Source organism: Astyanax mexicanus, chromosome 24 (genome assembly GCF_023375975.1).
Source record: "Astyanax mexicanus isolate ESR-SI-001 chromosome 24, AstMex3_surface, whole genome shotgun sequence".
Classification (NCBI taxonomy): Eukaryota; Metazoa; Chordata; class Actinopteri; order Characiformes; family Acestrorhamphidae; genus Astyanax; species Astyanax mexicanus.
In genome coordinates, this window is record NC_064431.1 from 27,156,307 (window position 1) to 27,177,080 (window position 20,774).

The following is a 20,774-nucleotide window of genomic DNA, read 5'->3' on the forward strand; positions in this document are numbered from 1 at the left end:
TTGTTGATGATTATGGCTTACAACATTAAAAAACATTATAAAACCAATTGGTACTTTTGGCAGGGTGGGCAGTGTGCCAAGTCCTGCTGGTAAATGAAATCCGCACCTCCATAAAAGTTGCATAAAGTGCTGTAGGATTTTGTGGGAAAAAAACTGCTATACTGACTTTGAACTTTGGATATAACACAGTGGATCAACACCAGCAGATGACAGACATGTCTCTCCAAACCATCACTGATCATCAGTAAATTTTACATTTCATTCAAAAATCAAGAGAGCAGAGTCTGGAGGAAGAGCGGAGAGACACACAGTCCAAACTGCTTGAGGTCTGAAGGTGTGAAGTTTCCACCAATCAGTGATTGTTTGGAGAGACATGTCTGTCATCTGCTGGTGTTGATCCACTGTGTTCTATCAAGTCAGAAGACAGAGAATCTTACAGCACTTCATGCTTCCTTCTGCTGACAACTTTTTTATGGAGATGTGGATTTCATTTTCCAGCAGGACTTGGCACACTGCCCACACTGCCAAAAAAAGTACCAATTGGTCTTATATAATATTCTAATTTTCTGAGACACTGATTTTTGGGTTTTTATTGGCTGTGAGCCAAAATCATCAACGATAAAAGAAATAAATGCTTAAAATATGAGTTTCACATTTCATAGCAATCAACATGGCGACAGGTGACAATGAGTTTAGATTTTTTTTCGTGCAAACGAATTAAGCCAATTTATGCAAATCAGCTGTGACACTGTGGTTCAACTAAATGGTCCAACAAATTCTTCGGACCAGTCTTAGACCAATTACTAATACTAGCTTGTTTATCAGTATGTAGTATGTAGTCTCTCTGTCTAACTAAATGATTGTCATTCTTTCTCTCTCTCTCTCTCTCTCTCTCTCTCTCTCTCTCTCTTTCTCTCTCTTTCTCACTGGTTTGATAAGGCCAGTTGAAGTGGAGAGCTGTAGAGGGGTCTCGGTTTGGTGCAGCTGTTAGGATCCGCAGCGTTACTCCATTTTTCACACCGATTAAAAAGTCGGGTAACAAGTGTGCAAATGTCAGAGCTACAGGCGTGACTAGATAATGAAGCGACTCATCCCGACACTGTGGAACACCAGCTCCAGGCCTTTATTCTTCTCCTCTCCTCTGTCTCTCACTTTCACTCTTTTTTTCATTATTTCTCCTGCTCTCACTCCTCATTTCTTCACATTATACTTTCTACTTCTTTCTTCTTTTTCATTCTGTTATTTCTTATTCTTTGCATTCCTTCTCTCTTCTTTTTCCCCTCTTTCTTTTTATGTCTTTTCTCAGTTGTTCTCTCTCATTAATATGTTCTCAATCTTTCTAAAGCACTCTTGCTCATTCTTTCTAATTCTTTCTTTCTTCTCATTTCTTCTCTCTCATATCTCAATCTCAATCCTTATTTCCTCTCTCTGTGCTTTTCTCTCACTATGTTTTCATTCTTTCATTGCTCTCTCTCTCTCATTCTTTCTCATTCTTTCCTTTCTTAATCTTTCTCATTATTTCTTCTCTCTGTGTTTTTCCTCCTCATTCCTTTCTATTTCTTTCTTACTTCTCATTTTTTCTCTTTCCTTCCTCAATCTTTTTCCTTATTACTTCTCTGTTCTTTCTCTCACCTAATTTGTTTTTCCTGATTTTCTCAGTTCTTTCTCCCATTCTCTTATTCTCTTCCTCACTCTCCTTGTTAATTATCTCTTTGTTAATTCTCTAATCCTTTCTGTCTCCTTGTTTAGACTATCTTCTTGTTCTTTTTATCCACTTATTTCCTTTACTTTCTCCCTAATTTTCTCTTTTTAGCTTAATTCTCTCTGCTCTGCTTTTTCTCACTTTCTTCTTTGTTTTTTCTGTTTGTATCGGTTTCAGTCCTCTCCCTTTTATTCTCTCTCTCTCTCCTTTTCTCCTTGTTGTCTCTGTTCAGTGTCCTGAAATACAGTGGTGGTCAGAGAGGATGTGGCCTCCGTCCACCACAAGTTCAGAAAGTTCATAATTGATTTACTTTCTTTTTTTTGTTCTTTTCTCCGTTGTCCTCTCCATCCAGCATCCATCCATTCTGTGCTCTGAGGTCCTTTAAGGTCTTGCGTTTGTATGATGATGTTTGTGTGTGTGTGTGTGTGTGTGTGTGTGTGTGGTCAGCAGTAATAATGTCTTCCACACTAGTTAAAATTTAAAGCCTTATACATCGACCTTGTACTGCCACAAACTGGCCACTTTATTAGAAACACCTACCTTTAAATTCCTCTCACTGGCCACTTTATTAGAAACATTTACCCTAAACCTCCACTCACTGGCCACTTTATTAGAAACACCTACGTTTAAATTCCACTCACTGGCCACTTTATTAGAAACACTTACCCTAAACCTCCACTCACTGGCCACTTTATTAGAAACACCTACGTTTAAATTCCACTCACTGGCCACTTTATTAGAAACACCTACCTTAAACGTACACTCCCTGGCCACTTTATTAGAAACACCTACTGTAAACTTCCTCTCACTGGCCACTTTATTAGAAACACCTATCTTATGCTTTCACTCACTGGCCACTTAATAAGAAACATTTACCTTCTAATTCCACTCACTGGCCACTTTATTAGAAACACCTACCTTAAACGTACACTCAGTGGCCACTTTATTAGAAACACCTACCTTAAACGTACACTTACTGGCCACTTTTATTAGAAACACCTACCTTATGCTTTATCTCACTGGACACTTTATTAGAAACCTGTAACTTTAAATTATATTCAGTGGCCACTTTACTAGAAACACCTACTTTAAACTTCCACTCACTGGCCAATTTATTAGAAACACCTACTATAAACTTCCACTCACTGGCCACTTTATTAGAAACACATATCTTATGCTTCCTCTCAATGGCCATTTTATTAGAAACACCTACCTTTAAATTCCATTCACTGGCCACTTTATTAGAAACCTGTGTCTTTATACAACATTCACTGGCCACTTTATTAGAAACACTTACCATATTCTTTCAGCTAATTTCATTTAGTAGACACTTTATTAGAAATATCTAGCTTTAAATCCATTCACTGGCCACTTTATTAAAACACTTATCCTAAACTTTCCCTCACTGGCCACTTTATTAGAAACCTGTATCATTAAATGACATTCACTGGACAGTTTATTAGAAACACCTAGCTACCTTATTCTTCCACTCACTGGCGTCTATTTTATGAATGGAAACAGCTATAATGTTAAGCCACATAAAAAGAGTTTCCAATAAATTGGCCACCCAGTCTACAGTACAGCTGTGTTAAATGTAGTGGTTGAAGTTTTTTCTATAGGGAGTGAAGTAGTGGTGGTGTGTGTGTGTGTGTGTGTGTGTGTGTGTACTGGGGAAGTTACAGAAATACTGTTCCATCAGTCACTTCTTTGTGTGTGTCCCATCTGGGTAACGCGAGAGGTAATGAAAGTAATTTGGTGTACATCTATAATTAATTCCCCTCCACTCTCACTCTCTCTCTCTCTCTCTCTCTCTTTCTCTTTCTCTCTCTCTCTCTACATAAGTGTGTGTGTGTGTGCTGATGGCGCTCGCCCGGGGCCTATGATGATGGAGTGTATTTATTATGTGCTCTTGAAGGGGGTTCTGTGGAAGGGCGTGGCCCAGTGACACACTAACGCCCGCCTCATCAGTCCTGCCTTCCTGCCACGGCCAGCCTGCGGAATATGGGGCACGAAACAACCACAGAGGAATGGATAATCTCTCTCTCTCTCTCTCTTTCTCTCTCTCTCTTTTCACTCTTTGTTTCTCTCCTATGATGTTTTTACACTTATAGTTTGTTTCATTTCCTTTGGTTTGAATCAAGTATGGAGTTCGTAAACTTGGTCACCGTTTTTCACACAGGGAATTCACTTTTGAGTTGAGAAGTCTGCTGGTATAAGGGAAAAAGCTGTATAAAAGCCTGGTAGTGATGCGAGAATTGTCTTAGAGGCAGTGTGTCAAGTCCTGCTGGAAAATGAAAGCTGCATCTCCATAAAAGTTACCAGCAGAGGGAAGCGTGAAGTGCTGTAAGATTTTCTGGAAAACCGATCTTTTTTGGACTTGATAGAACACAGTGGATCAACACCAGCAGATGACAGACATGTCTCTCCAAACAATCACTGAGCAGTAAATTTAAAATTTTATTTGGAAATCAAGGAAGCAGATTCTGGAGGAAGAGTGGAGAGACACACAGTCCAAACTGCTTGAGGTCTGAAGGTGTGAAGTTTCAATAACAATCAGTGATGGTTTGGACAGACATGTCTGTCATCTGCTTGTGTTGGTCCACTGTGTTCTATCAAGTCCAGAATCTTACAGCACTTCTTGCATCCCTGTGCTGACACGTTTAATGGAGATGCGGATTTCGTTTTCCAGCAGGACTTGGCACAATACCCACACTGCCAAACGTACCAATTCATCTTATATAATATTCTCATTTTCTGAGGCATAATAATAAGTTTAGTAATACTTTGTGTCACATGACTTTGGGCATATCAGTGTATATTAAGCTTGGTTTCTCTCTCTCTCTCTCTCTCTCTTTCTCCCCCTCCCTCCCTCGCCCAGCTGCTGTAATTAATGCATGTCAAACAGATGTTGAGTGGGGTCGGCAGGTAGCAGACCTGTTTTTTTAGTGGGCAGATGATTCTAATGGGCTGCATATGGGTGAGAGATGAACGAGCGCCGCTGCCTCCGTGGCATCTGCTGACCGTGCCACCTCTCTGATCTCCCATTTTCCCCAACGCTGGACCAGAGTGAGGCCAGAGTGGACCACCTCTCCACTCCTCTCTATTCCACTGCGTCCGGCCATTAAAACTCTCGTTCACTTAACTCCCTCACACTTCCCTCACACTTCCCTTACACACACTTACCCTCTCTCTTATTCACTTTAAGTAGAGTGTAGAGTCATTCAATGCGTTTTCTTTATTTTTTAATGACTATTTACATTGTAGATTCTCACTGAAGCCATCAAAACTATGAATGAACGCATGTGGAGTTTTATGTACTTAACAAAAAAAGACCTGGCCTCCACGGTCACCGGACCTGAACCCAATCCAGATGGTTTGGGGTGAGCTGGAGCACAGAGTGAAGAAGGCAAAGGAGCAACAAGTGCTAATAAACACCTCTGGGAACTCCTTCCTTCAAGACTGTTGGAAAACCATTTCAGGTGACCACCTCTTGAAGCTCATTGAGAGAATGATGCCAAGAGTGTGCAAAGCAGTAATCAAAGCAAAGGGTGGCTGTTTTAAAGAAACTAGAATATAAAACATGTTTTTTTTAGTTATTTTGCCTTTTTTTGTTAAGTACATAAAACTCCACATTTGTTCACTCATAGTTTTGATGGCTTCAGTGAGAATCTACAATATATAAAAAGTCATGAAAATAAAGAAAAAGCACTGAAAAAGAGAAGGTGTGTCCAAACTTTTGGCCTGTACTGTAGACAAAAAGCATTGGGACATCTATTACTTTATCGTTTCTTTTTCTGAAACTGAAGGTTATTTTAAAACATACAGATAACTTCATCCTACTTCTGTTGGAGTATGTCTACTCTCAACTGTCTCTACTGTCCAAGGAACTGTTTTTTAGAATTATTTGTCAGATCTAAATGGTAAAAAAATATTTTTTTTCTTTTGCAATACTGTATCAGTTTTTAAAAACATAGTATCTTTTTTTTGTTGTTGTTTACATGTAAAGATTGGTGTCATGTAAAGAAAATGGTCAATTTAGTGTTGTGTTTTAACCCCGACCACTAGAGGGCAGAGTGGTACTATTTTGTTAGATACCACTGATCTGAATCCTTTGATGTTGGAATTTGTTGGAACAAGTAGGGGTGTAAGAAGTAATTGAGTGTTATAATGTTTTTAAATACACATATAACATGTAAAGATTGGTGTCAGAAGTGGTTTATTTAGATCCCACATTAGATTGCACTGTTTTGATTAAAAAAACAGCAAAACAATTTGTTTAATCAAATTTTGTACATATGAGTGTCTTTTTTATGCAGTAGTGCTTAAACATGAATTGGAACATGAAAAAAAAGTTAAATAGTAATTCTCAAAAAAATTTAATAGCATTGAAAAGTAAGTTGCTTTATTTCAGTAATTCAGTTGAAAATGTGAAACTCATATATTATATATTTGAGCATTTATTTCTTTTATTCTTATATGTAATTATGGATTACAGCCAGAAAATGTGAATATTATATAAGAACAATTACTTTTGGTGGTGTGGGCAGTGTGCCAAGTCCTGCTGGAAAATGAAATCCTCATCTCCATAAAAGTTGTTATCAGCAGAGGGAAGCACGAAGTGCTGTACAATTTTCTGGGAAAACTTTGTAATGACTTTGGACTTGATAAAATACAGTTATAGGATGAGTTTTTTTTTTATTTAACCAAATTGAAAACCTCTGGAATATAATATAAGAGGAAGATGAGATGGATGATCACAAACCAAGGTAAACTGCTTACATTTTTGGACCAGGAGTGAGTAGCATTAAGTTATCCAAAAGCAGCGTGTAAGACTGGTGGAGGAGAACATGATGCCAAGATGAATAAAAAAAAAACTGTGATTAAAAAACAGGATTATTCCACCAAATATTGATTTCTGAACTCTGAAAAGTTCTTTGCTGTATTTGCATCTTTTTTGTTATTTCAGCCATTTCTCATTTCTGCAAATAAATGCTCTAAATGATAATATTTGTATTTGGAATTTGTTATTATATTCTATAAACTACGACCAACATTTCTCACAATGTTCATTTTGCTTAAACATAAACCTATAAACAGCAAAATCAGAGAAACTGATTCAGAAACTGAAACCAAAGGCTTCTTTCTATTTGCTGTATGCAGCTGCCCACTAGCTTCGATCTAAAATAAGTGCATGTTTTTATTAAGCACAAGCTATTGATTATGTGGTTTATTTATTAATTAATTACCAGCTGTGGTAATGCACCGTATGATACAGTTGCAGTAGTGGATAAAGCGCGGATTGGGAGACGCGCGTGCACTACTTGAACCCGAGTCTGCGCTTATGGCACCAGTGTGAAAGCAGAGCCGCGCTGATGTTTTGCATTCGTTTTGCGTTGGTTTATCTAATCTTCTGTGCTATAATATGTAATATTTATAATATTTTCCTGGGTATCGCCTGCAGTATCATGCTGACGCCTGGGCTCCAATTACCGGCTCCTGCATGGGTACATTTACATCAGTGCGGAGCGGCGGCGGCGACGGCTGCTCGCTGTCTCCAGTGCTGCTCTGACCGCACACCTGTGACACAACACACCCACCAACCCCCTAAACCACCCTACGACCACACACACTCACACACACACACACACACACACACACACATATATAACTCCCATGCTGTAGGTATCCTGTGTCACCAGCCCAACGCTCAATAGAGCTCATTTTTACAGCGGAGATTATTCCGTGTAATTGGGCCTTGTGCGGTAATGACCTTGCAACTTCTTTTTCTGCAACCCTCTCTCCTCCTCCCGCCTCACCACCACACCACCACACCACCACCACCTCCCTCTTTCCTCTCCGCAAATTGGAGAAGGGAAATCTGCTTTGACACGGGGCCCAGAAGATGTATTAGCGAGCTATGGTAACTGCCTGCCGCAATAAGGTCGCAGTGGAAGTGTGTAATTAGTGCGTGGTGGCCGTCCCCCAGGAAGGGCTTTTTATTACCCCAATATGTCATAGGGAGGGATCAGAGAGAAAACGAGAGAGAGGGAAAAGGCGCGAGAGACTACTTTATCTACTTACTGTATACGCAGAAAAAAGTGCTTATTTTTATAATGCAGAAATTGCAGTAATTACGCATATTTTAACCTGCCCTTTATTAGGCCAAGACTAGACGCCAAAGCTGCATTCCGTTTAATCTCTGTTTAAAATGTCTTAACTTTGTAATTTCCACGTAGGTTTGTAAGAATATATCGATATACAGCTCTGGAAAAAAAAAAGAGAGACCACTTCAGTTTTTGAAAATCAGTTTCAACATTTCTCCCTCATTCTAAATAAAAATATTGTCATTTAGAGCATTTATTTTGCAGAAAATGAGAAATGTCTGAAAAAAACAAAACAAAAGATGCAGAGCTTTCAGACCCTTTAAATAATGCAAAGAAAATAAGTTCATATAAAGTTTTAAGAGTTCAGAAATCTATATTTGGTGGAATAACCCTGGTTTTTAGTCACAGTTTTGTGATTAAATGCATATTGGCATGTTCTCCTCCACCAGTCTTACACTCTGCTTTTGGATAACTTTATTCTACTCACTCCTGGTGCAAAAAAATTCAAGCAGTTCAGTTTGGTTTGATGGCTTGTGATCATCCATCTTCCTCTTGATTATATTCCAGAGGTTTTTAATTTGGTAAAATCAAAGAAAATCAAATTTTAAGTGGTCTCATTTTTTTTCCAGAGCTTACATAATATAGTTTGGTGTCAGAAGTGGTTCATATTTATCGCTTTTTCACCAAAAGAGCTCTGGTTCTTGAAGCAGTTCCATTTGGAAATGTGAGAAGCGTGGTGCGTTTAGTGAACTAGCCTGCCTTTCCACCAGCTTTTTGCCTTTGTGACCAAACAAGAGAATGAAAAAACTAGCATGAAGAGACAAGCTTCGATTGCTACACTGTTTAAAAACCTCAACTCAAAAACCTAAAAAAAAAAAAAGTTCAAGACGAACCCATGTTAACTCTTAACATGAGTTACATTCACTTGTCCCAGTCATTAAGTTTAACTTACATAATTACAATTACTGTACAGTTTTGGGAGTGAAATGTTGAGTAGAACATCAAGTTTTATTAAACTGATCCATGCAGAATTTTTTTTATTTGCTCTTATAGCAAACACAGAAGTTGGCCAGGGGAAGGGGAACAACTACATACTGATTGCGAGTGAAGGGAGGAGGAGGGAGATTTGCCCACTATTGCAAATAAATGAATGGGGAATGGAGTGAGCTAAAATGTACTCATTTCAAATTCCACTTTATTAAACTAACATTAAAAACTTTATAGTTGAAAGGCTGCACACAAAACCTGAACATTTTTTTTAGTTTAATTTGAAATTAATTCACAATGCATGTCCAAATGGTATGGGATCAACAGCATGTAGCATTTTTAATGAATCAGGTCAAAGACATGAGGAAAAAGGTAAGAAAACGTATTTATTTGCAACCAAACTATAAAAAGAAAACCAGTCACGCATTCTAAAACAGTTCTCAAGTACCACACTGGAAGGATCAAACCAAATATCACCAAAGAAAAGAAAATAACAGAACAAAACATAGAATCTTTTTTCAATGGTAAGTTTACAAGATTTTCAGAAATGGTTTATATTTAGGGTTTTCACACCGTAAAAAAAAAGATTCTGGTTCTTAAACCAGTTCAGTTCAGGTTTATAAGAACCATGGCGATCAACAGCATGTGACATTTTCATATAAAACCTGGTTAAAATCAGATGAAAGACATGATTAAAAGGTAAAAGAGCTTTACTCACAATGAAACATTTAAAAAAAACAAAACAAAGTCATATATTCTAAAACAGTTGTGTTCTCAAGTACCACACTGCGAGAATCAAACCAAACAATACCAAAAGAAAAGAACAGAATAAAATTCCATACCCTAACAAAATAGCTAAAATCAAAATGATTTGGGTGGTTCTAACTTATTAATAAGATAATCTAAACAGTAGAATCCTACATTATGTGGAATGTATAGATGCACCTTTCTTACCTGTATAAATCCCACAAGAAGCACAAACAACCAAATCTTTTAAAGAATCTCTTAAATATCTTAAAGTTACGAACTACAGGTAAATTAACACCTAAAACAAAGAGTAAAAACATATTCTACATTTAAAATCACAATTATTCAGGTAAAATACTAAACTAAATCATTCTTACATAAGAGATTTCAAACCACACTAAAATCAAAGCACATGGTAACACCAGTCCTCTCTCTTACACAGCCATCTTGAATCCTGCATTTAAACTGTAGGCTCCTCCCTGACTACTTCAACCAGGACTCCCATTGGTCAGCAGGAGCAGCATTTTCCTGTGGAGAGAGAGCCAAGACTTTTCCTACTCCTCCAAGCTGTATTTAGGTGAAATGGGACAGCTAATCACTTTTAATAGGATGTTGACTCATGATAAACTGAGCCAATCACAACGCTCGCTTTCAGCTCCCCTAACACTGCCCGGCCAGTCACAGCGGTGCTACAAACAGTCAGCAAATATATGTAAGATAATCCTTTAGATTGTGGTAAATGTGGATGTTTATGAACTCCTGTTCATTCTCATTGTAGAGAAAAAAAAAAATCTGAAATTTTGAAAAAATAATTGTCAATCAAATAAAAGTTGAAGCCTTGTGTTATTTATTTTACTTTATTTAATTTAATTTTATTTATCTCTTTTTTGTTTGTTTATAAAAAGTGATGATATACTGTATGTTCTACAGTCACATGTTTTATAAAGTTTTTTTTTTCTACAAATACACAATTAAAAACTAAAAAACTAATAAATTAAGAAATAATTAATTTAACAATAATTAAAAAAATGTGTGCTCAGGTGCTTTGTGGGCCATAATCTATTGAAACGTTTTTTTGTGTATCCTCCGCTGGAAGGATTTTAAGCCAAGGCTTATTTTGTCTTTTGAAAATGACAATTTTTGGTTTATTAAAAAGACAAAAAATAAATAATAAATCTTACAAATAACTATTAAAAAAACTCTTGTTATTCATAACCAAACTGAACATAAAACATGATATAAGCACATTTATTATCACAGCAATTAATGTTAATTAATGTTAAATTTCTTTCATTTCAGCAGTAAAGTAAACTGAATCTGTGCTTTGAGCTGCTGAAGAGGTCTGATCTGCACCAGCTCTTTACTGCAAGCTGTTCACTGTTCTCATTGGGAAGTGTAAGAAGAGCCATTCACTCAGACACTAGAGGTCAGTCTTGCTCCACTGTAGTGAGAAATTTAACCATTTCAGATTTTATATACATTACAAACCCCAGTGTTTGACCCTGACCGCTGGTTCCCCACCATGCAGGACAGACCAACTTATGAAGCTTTTCTCAACAAATGCAGAAATGCAAAAAATAAGCTGGACAAGTGCATGCTTTGATTTGGGACACAAGTGAATGAAGTGTGTGAAAATGTACACAGGTGCATCTAAAAAAATTAGAATATCATTGAAAAGCTTATTTAAACAGTGGGCTAAAACTACCACCAGCAACAGAGCCTAACTATACCTGGCAAGTGTGAGATTAATACAATACTAATATAATATAGGATAGCAAGTTACACTCCTGTAATAAAACATACTTTAGTTTAAAAAAAAACTTTTAAAATATAAGAATAAAACTCATGCTGGGTCACACTTGGCTTGTTAAAGGATTAAACAAAGTACTAAAGAACAAACCATGTAAAACGAAAGAAAGGCAAAGCTATTCTCATACTGCTGCAACATAAGAGAGAGAAAGAGAGAGAGAGAGAGAGAGAGAGAGAGACAACACAGGCAAGGGTAACACTATGTAAAGTGGAATAAACTCGGCAATACTTGGCATGGTGTGTGTGGAGTGAAGATGTATTTATACTGAGGGGAACAGGTGAAATCAATACTCTGATGATTAGCCTCTGGGTAGTGTGTGCAGTTTCATATGGTGGCGTGAGAGGGGGTGAAGTCAGTGTGAGGTGCATTCTGGGTATCGTAGTCCGGAGGCTGGAGATCACAGGAGATCACTGGAGATTGTCTCCTCTCTAATAACCACAAGCTTTATTGCATGTTCCAAACTAGCAAACTGTTAAGTAAACGAAATAAACATCTGACATTGGAGCCTGATGTCAACCCAATGGGATAAAACTACCACCACCATGTTTAGCAGCAGAGCCTTACTATACTTGGCAAGTGTGAGATTAATACAATACTAATATAATATAGGACAGCAATATACACTACTGTAGTAAAACATACTTTAGATTGAAAAATACTTTTAAAATATAAAAATAAAACTGGGTAATAATACTAGTTCACACTTGGCTTGTTACAAGTTTAAACAAACCCTGAAAAACAAAAGAAAGACAAAGCTCTCCTCAAACTCCTGCAACATATATGAACTTAAAACCTTCCTCTATGCTATAAAAAAGCAAAAACAAGCCCATGAACATTTTAATGGCTATAATAGCACAGAGCCTGTCCTCTGAGACTGTCTCAGACACATGAACAGCGTCTCAAAAAGAAAAAGAAAGCACATTAATACAGAGCTCCTCTCACTGAGTTCATATTGCTCTACTTTGTGTCTTCATAGTTTAGTAGAGAAACATATAAAAAACATATAAAGCTTATTTGTATAAGCATCAGCTGTCTGTTTTCACTTTACAGTTTTATATGTGGATATGATCATAGTGTGTCCAAACTTTTGACTGGTTCTGTATATTATTATTATTTATTTTATTATTATTTAATGTTTTTTAAATATTTCCTACATTGTAAATGAATATTGAAGTCATCCAGACTATGAAGGAACACATAAGGAATCATGTAGTAACTTCAAAGTGTTAAACAAATTAAAATACATTTAGGTGGATCTTATCTGGGGTTAAGCTGTTAACTTGTGGTTTCTGAGACTGGTAACTCTGATTAACGTATCCTGTGCAATAGAGGAACTCTTGCTCTTTCATTCCTGGGGCGGTCCTGATGAGAGCCAGTTTCATCATGGTGTTTTTGATGGTCTTTTTACGACTGCACTTGAGGATACTTCTAAAATTCTTAAAATTTTTCGGATTTTCGGATTTCATATCTCAAATAGAGCTATTCGGAAAAGGTAGGGCCACCAGTTGCAGAACCTCATTAACCAAGATGCACGAAAACTGTCGGTTAAAAAACAGAGTTATTCCACCAAATATTTCACCAAATTGATTGCTTAACTTCTTAAACTTGTTTTCTTTGCATTATTTGAGGTCTGAAAGCTCTGCATCTTTTTTGTTATTTCAGTCATTTCTCATTTTCTGTAAATAAATGCTCTAAATGACAATATTTTTATTTGGAATTTGGGAGAAATGATGTCCGTAGTTTATAGAAGAAAACAGCAATGTTCATTTTACTCAAACATAAACCTATAAATAGCAAAATCAGAGAAACTGATGCAGAAACTGAAGTGGTCTCTTAAAATTTTCAGAGCTGTAGACTTTGATTTGCAACCAAAATTCAATATATTTCTGTAATCTTTCATTTTCCTAACTTGAGTTTTTTTTGACGGATAAGTGGCTTTGATTTCCAACAAGAATGTAACATCTGTCTAACATTGGAATAATTACATATATAGACTTTGATTTCCAACCAAATTAAAAACATAAATATGGGCGACATAGGGTTTTGATGCCAAACCAATGTTCGATTGATAGATAGATAGATAGATAGATAGATAGATAGATAGATAGATAGATAGATAGATAGATAGATAGATAGATAGATAGATAGACAGACATTGACTGAACACAGAAGAATAGAAAATATATAAGGGTATAAAAACCTTTCTATACAAGGTATAGAAAGATTAAAGGTATTGAAAGATTTTCAAATAAAATGTAACGTCCGCACGACATTAGTGTCCAACATCCTCCGGACGTTGAATTGATGGCTGGTGCATGCTGGGACGGCACGTTCAACACCTGTATCTATCTTCTTCTCTGAGATGGAATGTAAAGCGGGGCCAATTTTTCTTCGAAATGGAAAAGCGTTTCATCGACCATCTTTGTACGGGGGTGTATGTGTTGTTTCTCTCTCTAACGCTGAGGGAAAGGGCGAGCGGTTCTGCGGTATATGGGCTCTTTTCTCACTTTGTGTCATTTTCAGGCCAGCGCTCCCCCGGGACCCCCCAGCCGCGGGCCTGCCGTGTGTAACACATGGGCTCTGTCACTGCGCCTTATTTTAGAGTGCCCCGCTTGGCTGCAGGAGCATTCGCTTTATGTAAATCATATTAATAAATTTGCTCCAAAGTTGCTCTAAGGATTTCCACCCGCGCTACCAGAGGGTGACAGGGAGAGACAGAGTAATCCCTTTTGTTCAGACACGGCTCACTGCGAACCCTCAGCTTCTGTGTGTGTGTGTATATGTGTGTGTGTGTGTGTGTGTGTGTGTCTCTCTGTACAGCTCGCATGTTGTCACAGCCTGCCCTTACCCACAGCATTCCTGTCTGCACAAATCTGCTTATTTAATAATCCTGCAGGCTTTACTTCAAACACACTGCCATTATAATAACTGGAGCTATCAGCATTAAGAAGTGGAGTAGGTGTGAATTGCTCATTCACTCTTAATGGCTCCAATTCACATATTTCATTAAAAAATCCAAGTGATCAGGAGATTGCTGGTTCGAATCCCCGTCATGCAGCTTGCCATCAGCTGCCGGAGCCCTGAGAGAGTACAATTGAACAGCCTTGCTCTCTCTGGGTGGGTACAGTAGATGGCGCTCTTTCCCTTCATCACTCCAAAGGGTGATGTCAATCAGCACAAGACTGCATCTGTGAGATGATGTATTAGAACCAGAACCAAGTTGCTGCACTTTTCTCTGAGCGTTAGCGCTGTGATGCTACTCGGCAATGCTGCATCAGCAAAAGTTAGAATAAATAAGTGGTGGCTCCGATACTTCACATGTATCGGAGGAGGCATGTGCTAGTCTTCCTTCACTTTCCTGGTGTTGGGGCATCACTAGTGATAGGAGGAGTCCTAATGAGTGGGTTGGGTAATTGGCTATGTAAATTGGAGGGAAAATGGTATAAAAATGACATGTTTTACTGTATTGGTAGATATTTTTTTTCTGAATTCAGGAAATGGCTGATCATTTTGATTTCATTAATCCATAGGGTGTGATGAGACCCTTATCTCACAAAACGAGATGAGACAAGACTATAATGGGTTCATGAGAACAAGAGAACTTAATCAGGACATCATAGACACATAAAGGGGTTGGACAATGAAACTGAAACACATGGTTTTAGAGCACAATAATTTATTGTATCGACAGACAGTTCTGGTGGAAACAGGAGAGTTGAGATGCACATTAAACTCTGCCGTGATTTGATCAGCCGCGGTTTTATGTTTTTTTGGAGACAATCCGGGTTAGCACCCGAACATCCCTTTCAGAGAGCTTCCTCTTACAGCGTCCACAGTTAATCCAGTTGGATGTGGTTGGTCCTTCTTGGTGGTATGCTGACATTACCCTGGATACCGTGGCTCTTGATACTTGATCACAAAGACTTGCTGTCTTGGTCACAGATGCTCCAGCAAGACGTGCACCAACAATTTGTCCTCTTTTGAACTCTGGTATGTCACCCATAATGTTGTGTGCATTGCAATATTTTGAGCAAAACTGTGCTCTTACCCTGCTAATTGAACCTTCACACTCTTCATGCTCTTACTGGTGCAATAATGTGCAATTAATGAAGATTGGCCACCAGGCTACATTGTCCAACCCCTGTAGATGGTTAATTGGTTGATTGTAGTGCATAAGTCATGAATCATTGGTGACTATTTTATGTTTGGAGCAAATGTATTGGTTTAAATATGACCGTAATACACAGAATTTACAGTAAATACCACTAAATAATAAGACAACTTGGCAATAACTGTTTTGAGTCTTCTAAAAAGAAAGGTAAAAAGGTAAAGGAAGACAGGATAGACTCGCTGCAGTATAAATTGGTGGCAGGGGACGGATGGTCAGGCTTTTAAAAGTAAGTGACATTGAGTGTCATACTGAAGCAGCTGCCAGAGTCTTTTTAGACTATTAGCCCAAGTAGGACAGCGTCCCAATCCGCAGTGGACCTCCGGATGGCCAGAGCAGCTCGTTTATAGAGTCCACAGAGCCAGTGGAGACACTGGCCTATTTATGAGAATGTTCCGGATAAATCCATGCAAGGGATGGCAAATGTGTGTGTGTGTGTGTGTGTGTATCTTTGCCACAGTAAATCTTCTGTTTAATCGCCTATTACTTAAGCTACCACACACAGTGACTATGCCTAGTGCTCATACTCAATATACTGTACACAAATGCGCTCATACTGTACCTCCTTATACAGTAGTTAAAGGAGAACTCCGGTGTGAAATGGACTTGGGGTTAATTAAAACGTGATAAAAAGTTCTTACCTTTGTTGAATAGCTCACCTCCGCTCTCCTGCAGCTTTCTGAGATCCAGCATTTTGTGCACTTTACCCAAAAAGGCTTTTAGAGTACACTGTAAGCCCGGATACATTGAATTTACTTTAAAAAAATTGTGGAAAACGGTTGCCTTAAAAAAGTTGAGTAATAGGTAATGAAAACTTAAGTTAGCATAACTTATAACATCGTCCACAGTTAATCCTGTTGGATGTGGTTGGTCCTTCTTGGTGGTATGCTGACATTACAATGGATACTGTCTTGGTCACAGACCAAGACAGCGCCAGCAAGACGTGCACCAACAATTTATCTTCTTTTAAACTCTGGTATGTCACCCATAATGTTGTGTGCATTGCAATATTTTGAGCAAAACTGTGATCTTTCCCTGCTAATTAAACCTTCACACTCTGCTCTTACTGGTGCAATAATGTGCAACTAATGAAGATTGGCCACCAGGCTGCTCCAATTTAGCCATGAAACCTCCCACACTAAAATGACAGGTGTTTCAGTTTCATTGTCCAACCCTCTTTGCAGGACACCATAAGGAACCTCTACAATTCAATTCAATGCCAAAGCATCTAGCATGTTGTGTTACACATGCGTTACACACTTTACAATCTGAGCTACATTTCTGAATGTGTAGCTCAATAGATGTTGCACATATCCATCTATATCCTATGTTTAAATATGTTTTGTTCCTGGTAGCTTTTATATTAATTCTAAAAAGCACTGCAATCAGACACTTCCTTCTGGATGCAACTACTTCCCTATTCCCAGGAAAACAAACAGAGAGCCAGAGTGGGTAATTAGGAGCATCTGGAGAATTCCCAGCTGGCCTCAGTAACGCTCCGGATCATTTACTACGGTACAACAGTACGTATTAGGTATTGCTCTCCTGCAAACTTTACAGGAGAAGATTTTAACAAATTGCCCACCATCTTGGCTGTCAATCAGACACTATAAGCAGTACCACTTTAAAATACGACTACCTTTATAAAGGGTTTATAAAAGGTTTACAATTAGTTTTTTGATGGTTACTAATTAGGTTGTAAATGCTTAAAAAATCATTAATAATCAGTTATAACACATACGTAGAAAGGACAACAATGACCTGTTGTTTGCCAAATAGTGAACTATATTACACAGCCATCTATATTGTTGTCCTTTCTATGTATGTGTTATTACTGATTATTAATGATTTTTAAGGCATTTACAACCTAATTAGCAACCATTAATAAACTAATTGTAAACAATTTATAAACCCTTTATAGGAGAGAGAAAAAACCTTGTAAACTTTTAATGGAAGACAAGGTTAAAAGAGTTTATTTCAGTTCATTTTAAAGAGTTTCTATTGGTCCGTTCATCAAGAAATTTTGGCACAGTGTAAGGGACAGTTTATCTGTTCAAATTATGTAGTAAACTAAAAATCGACAAAAATGGAGATAAGTGTTTTTGTTGTTATTAATATTTTTAAGGCACTTACAACCTAATTAGTAACCATTAATAAACTAATTGTAAACCATTTATAAACCCTTTATAAAGGTAGTCTTATTTTAAAGTGGTACCCTATAATCTTTATTTATAGCGGTGTTGCAGTGAACGAAAAATCCAGAGTCCAGGTTAAATCCAGGATGAATTTAGGTTTTGATTTGGATCCAATGTTGGTTGGGTTTGAGTATGTAGCCCAAAGCTTTATGGTCAGAGCTTTAATCATGCCTTACCTGTGGAGCAATACACTGCCTCAACTGCTGGTGTGATGATATGCGGAGTCAGGCGTCATATTTGACAGCCAGTCTCCCCAAGTAGTGAAGTGAGGGACACGGTATGATGGGCAATGGGTAGTTTGTTTGAGTAAAATGAACATTGTTGTTTTATTCTATGAACTACGGAAATGAACATTTCTCCCAAATTCCAAATAAAAATATTGTAATTTAGAGCATTTATTTGCGGGAAATGAGAAATGGCTGAAATAACAAAAAGATGTCGAGCTTTCAGACCTCAAATAATGCAAAGAAAACAAGTTTATATTAATGAAGTTTTAAGAGTTCAGAAATCAATATTTGGTGGAGTAACAGTTTTTTATGCATCTTGGCATGCTCCTCTCCTCCACCAGTCCTACACGCTGCTTTTGGATAACTTTATGCTGCTTTACTCCTGGTGCAAAAATTCCAGCAGTTCAGTTTGGTTTGATGGCTTGCGATCATCCATCTTCCTCTTGATTATATTCCAGAGGTTTTTAATTTGGTAAAATCAAAGAAACGTATCATTTTTTAGTAGTCTCTTTTTTTCCAGAGTTGTACATGAAATCCTGAAATCCTGTGAAATCCTGCACATTCCGATTTTCAGCTGGAGCGGGCAGTAACGGGACTAAAACAAACAGGAGCATGCAGAAGTTATCGCCAAACGACCATTTATGATCATGTATCTCATCTTGTATCCTGGCTAAAAATACGCAACATATTATGTTAGAGCCTTCTTTTATTATTTACAGCATTACATTCACACAAATAAAGCCATAACTGCCCAAAGTCACTCATGAACGTATAGAAGTGTGTGGGCTGTGTCTGAAGGCCTGGTTTAGCTGGTTCTCAGTGTGTGTGAGCTGCAGCCTGGAGGGAATAGAGCAGACAAAGCTTCTATTTGTTCCATTTAACTTCAGGCATTTTGCCTTTAATAGCCTCCATTCTCTCACAAATCCACACCTAACTGACTGCAGTCCCCCCGTGACACTCTCAGAGCCCCTCACACACACACAGCTCTCTCACACACAGCTCTCTCACACACACAGCTCTCACAGTATGTGACGGAGTGTGTGTGTGTGTGTGTGTGTGTGTGTAGAGGAGTGAGTGTGTATTGATCGAAGTGTGTTTAATAATGTAATCGATGCTGCTGATGAGGAATATGACGCTAAAAGACGTAGAGGAGAGAAAGAACAAGGGAGGCTATAGATGGATAAAAAGAATACATGTAATACTGAATTGAATCACTTGAATCTTAAATGAACTGAATCAATGAATCAAATGTAATCAATCCAAATAACGTGAATGAACTGAATTGAAGTGAATCACTGAATCAAAGTAAAAATGAACATAACTGAGACAAATCAAACTGAACCAAACTGAACTAAAGTGACTCATAGAATCAAGCCTAATCAATCCGAATACACTGAATGGAGTCTAATGAGTAGATCAGCTTCATAAACTGTTCTGGGTTCAGCAGAATCTCATAGTTGTACTTAAGAAGGAATATATATTTTTTTTAATTTAACATGAAGTGAGCTCTGTTTAATAAACAAAACTGAATTAATCTGAGTCGAACTGAACTGAACTACACTAAAGGGAATGTAACTGAACTGAACAGAACAACTAAATTAAACCAAATTAATGAATCAAAGGTATTCAAATGAAATAATATTAAACTGGACAGAATCAAAATTCATTAAACCAAATTAAATCAAACTTACCTAAACTAAATTAACCTGACTTTAAACAGGAATGCTGAATGGAACTGAATTAAAGAACTCAATCAAATTTAATGAATATAACAAATATATAACTAAATTGAAAGGAATTAAATTAAACTTACTTTAAATTAAGTGAATTTAAATGAATCACTGAACAGAATGAAATCAAAATGAATTCAACTGAACATGATATAAATGGAGGAAACTGGATTGAAATAAACCATCTAAACTGAACCAAACAAAATGTAGTAACTGGATCAAATTTAGTCAAATAAGGAACTGAACAGAATTGCGCTGATAAGAACTGAATTTTTTTATTTGATCTGAATTGGATATAATTGATTCTGAACTGAATGTTGCAATGAAACTTGTAACTGAAACTTACTAAACTAAACTAAATCACTGAACTGAATGTAAATCAAATCATTTGAACTAAACATGGTTGAACTACAGTAAATGAGCTGAAATAAAAATAATTAACTGGACTAAAATGAGCAGAAGACTGGAACACTGACCACACACACACACACACACACACACAAAGCGATAGAGAGAGAGAGTGGGGGAAAGGGGGGGATTTAGGTTTTAGGGTAAAATCAGTAATGTGTCCTTCATGGTTTGTGGAGTTAATGGACATAAATGTTCCCTCTCTGGGCAAACTCTCCACACACACACACACACACACTCCACTCGGAGACCCATGCTGTGATGTCAGAGAGTGCTGAAATGTCCCGGGCCCTGCTGAGAGTGTGTGTGTGGTCAGTAAGGGTCATGTGTGTGGAGTGTGTGGACGCTCCATTGGTCAGGAACTCTTCCCCTCCGCTGCCTCCAAGCATGTACTTTCTGCTCAGCCTGCATAATTCATGAAGAGATGCCACACTGGGAGTGTGCACGTGTGTGTGTGTGTGTGTGTGTGTGTGTTTAAAGTGTGTGTGAAGCGGATATGAAGGTGTCCGCAACACTCTCTCAGTGTCCACCTAGCTGTCCTTCTGTCAGCCTTTGCTCTAATACACATCTCTGAGGGACACAGCTATGTCACACACACACACACAGCTGTGACATAATTCAGTACTCTTACGGCAGGTTGTTGCTACTCTAAACCAGTGGAATAGAAACTGGTTTTGCTGGGTGGTTGCTATGATA

At 37.7% G+C, this 20,774-nt stretch overlaps 1 protein-coding gene across 2 annotated transcripts in view; it reads left to right on the forward strand.

The window, feature by feature from the left end:
* The window catches only part of LOC103029679 (solute carrier family 2, facilitated glucose transporter member 9-like), a 1,095,244-nt gene that overhangs the window by 919,221 nt on the left and 155,249 nt on the right, over positions 1–20,774 (forward strand). The gene's annotated exons all lie outside the window — the stretch shown is intronic.